Source organism: Priapulus caudatus, unplaced genomic scaffold (genome assembly GCF_000485595.1).
Source record: "Priapulus caudatus unplaced genomic scaffold, Priapulus_caudatus-5.0.1 Scaffold2091, whole genome shotgun sequence".
Lineage (NCBI taxonomy): Eukaryota > Metazoa > Priapulida > Priapulimorpha > Priapulimorphida > Priapulidae > Priapulus > Priapulus caudatus.
The window spans coordinates 69,871-72,883 of record NW_014579152.1 but is presented as its reverse complement, the minus strand read 5'-3'; the positions used below and the strand labels follow the sequence as shown (position 1 = coordinate 72,883).

General features: G+C 55.3%; 1 long non-coding RNA gene across 1 annotated transcript in view; it reads right to left on the bottom strand.

The window, feature by feature from the left end:
• Nucleotides 1-15: 15 nt before the first annotated feature.
• The window catches only part of LOC106818209, a 14,053-nt gene continuing 11,055 nt past the window's right edge, over nucleotides 16-3,013 (bottom strand). Inside the window, exon 3 of the long non-coding RNA XR_001395163.1 lies at nucleotides 16-251. This is a non-coding gene — a long non-coding RNA (uncharacterized LOC106818209). The remainder of the gene's footprint in view (nucleotides 252-3,013) is intronic.

The window sequence follows — 3,013 nt, the reverse complement described above, 5'->3', positions numbered from 1 at the left end:
CGAACACTATTCTGTTGTATTCTGTTGTATGTTGATATTCTATTGTATGTTGATATTCTGTTGTATGGTAGTGTTTGGCGGATAAGAGAAGTACCTACGAGTAGCTTTATAATACGGTGTTCGAGTTATCTATCTGTGGATCTAGCGTGGACTCTAAATCAATGCAACCTGTTACTACCCCTATAACAAACGGGTGCCACTAGCGCACTCACTAAACCGAGGGCCTGCGGTAGCGGGAGCAAATCCCCTCGCTTAGACGATCAATACAGCTGCTGGCCAAACGAGCGGGGCAGTCCAAGATGGCGGCCCGCCCACGCTGTCACACGCTGCCGGGGCCGCTATGTCACGACCTATCACGCACCCACGCCAGCTGGTCAGGGGATTAGCACCACCTTCCCCAATTAGCGGCGTGTACGTGACGTGATTAGCGGTGCTGGCCCTAGCGTGGAGGCGAAGCCCGGTGATGGCCCTGCGGCTAATTCAGAGCGACTTTAGAACTGCTCGACCGTGGGGTTTTCGCCGGGTGGCGGGCCGGCTGGATTACATGCGTTAAATGCACCGTGAAAGGCTGTTAGCGCCTGGAACAGCAGCCATGTTGACCGCTCGTGACGCGTTTGCGTGGATAGGCGGAGCCACCTTCCGGACGATGGCATGGCAGAATAGCGGGTCGCTCCCGTTAGGGGCCGCCACCGTCCAGTGCGAGCAGGGTGAAGCCAAGCGAACGCGGATGCGCTGGACGCGGTGGTTGGTGGGACATGGCACGTGGTTGCCATGTACCACGTGCGTGGGGGGGCGCCTATAAAAACGGATGCGTGAGCTGCCTCGAGGAATTCGCTCCCGACTCCAGACGCGACCGCCTGTATATTTGTAACTGTGAGGAACGAAATTAAACGATCATCAGTCATGGTATATATTCTCTGACTTGTCTTTGTCTATGTCTTTTGGCTACACATACGACATCATAATCTACAACTGTATAGTAACGTAAACCTCTTCGTTACAGAGGGACTCTTCAAGTACCACGCAAGAATGAAGGTATCGATGCACAGTATGTCAGGCATACTGTACGGGCTACTAACCGTGACAGCAATCGCGATAATCGCATACTGCGGGTGGAAACGCAAGTGGTGCGAGACAGCCCACACAGCACTGGAACAATCACCACAACAACAGCAACAACAACAGCAACAACGGAACGAGGCACCACCAACAGCAACGGCACCGATATACCCTACATTAGCACCTCATGAACTCACCTTCGCGTTGCTACGACCGGAGGGGGATGCACAGCAATAGACAGGACAGAAACGGCAGCCGAGGAGATAACAGCGAGCACAGCTTTGAGAGGAATAGGTGGAAATACTATACAAATAACATCATAAGACACAACGCAAGGGTCTGTTCCTTTCAACGCCGGAGTGAGCTGAGAGCGAAAGGCTTCGTGAGGTCACGAGGAGAGACGTACCGGAGGTACGTCACTTTAAAGGGAGGGGCACGTGTAACCGAGCACATAGTACGAAAAGGAACGCGAAAAGATGACGTAACCAACCACCAGGCAGTGCCAGCCGGCCGAGGGAGGTACATGACATCACTATTCCCAGTTCGGGGGAGGACAACAGCAGCAGAACAGGAAACAAAAGAAGTTGGCGGGTACGCACATCGGCCGAAAGGACCGAGGTCGCACGCGGACGTTGGGCAGCATAAATAAGCCGAATTTAACACAGTAAAGGATAGTGTGCTGGGACCAGCCGAGCCGAAGTCGACCAAGACTCCTCCGACGAGATGGCATATACGTAACTATGGTTTTTCTTTGTATGTTAGTTGATTGTATAGACTGTTTAGATTGTTGTTAGAGTAAATGGTATAGAATTTTGACGGGACAGTATTGTGGGTTAATAATATAGTTTAGCGTTGTTGGCAGTAGATGTGTTGCGGAGATGATTTAAGCGAGACGTACGGGTAACGACATTAGTAACAGCGATTGTAGGCAAGCGCTGTGTAGTCATTAGAATACATGACGAATCGACAACGAGTGGGGTGTTGGGATTGAAGTGTACGGTGATGGAGGGATATTGATTAATAAATATTATGCGTGTGTGTATCATATAAATTACTGTGTTGCGTTGTATATCTGTAAGGCGGATTATTACCTTCTACTCAGTCCGGGGATTGCATGAGACACGACCACACTCTACAAGCAGTTTTGTGCCCTTATGGCACTAACCGGGCAGTCGCTAGTATATACTGTCCCGGCTAACCCGGTGCCACGTGTTACGTCCACCAATTGACATTGTCAGGAACAAGCCATGAACGACGGAGACGGGCGACAGCCCGAACAGCAGCAGCCACCGACACTGTCGTCTCCGCTGCCGGCAGACGCCGGCGCCGCCTGCGCTTGCTCTATCTGCGCCAGGGCCACCTACCGCACTTGCACCTGCGCCCTCTGCGCCAGCGCACCATACACGTGCACCGACTGCGTCAGCGCCAACATACCGTGCACCTGCTTCGCCTGTGCTGAGGCCGCCCGCGCCTGCATGGCCTGCACGGAGGCCGCCCGCGCCTACGCTCGCGCTGGGGCCACCTGCGCCTGCATAGCCTGCGCCGTCGGCGGCGCCTACGCCACTGCCACGCGCGCACGCGACACCTGCACCTACGCCACTGCCACCCGCGCAAGCGCCACCGGCGCCTACGCCAGTGCCGCCTACGGGCGCAACACCTGCAACTGCGAGGCCTGCGTCGCAGGGCACGAAGGACACGGGCTCTCCGCCCCGCCAGGAGCCCGATTCCTTGGCATGGCGGCGCTGGGTCCGGAGCCAGACTCCACGGACGGCCCACGGGACAACGGCCCCCGGAATGGCGATAGGCCGTCGCCATTCCCGGAGGCGCAATACGTTGGCTCGTTTATCGGGACGGGCGCACCCGACGACCCGATGGTCTACGAATTTTTTGTCGGCGAGGACGACGACCCGGAAACAACAACCTTTAATCCGGACCACATCCGCCAGATTGCACG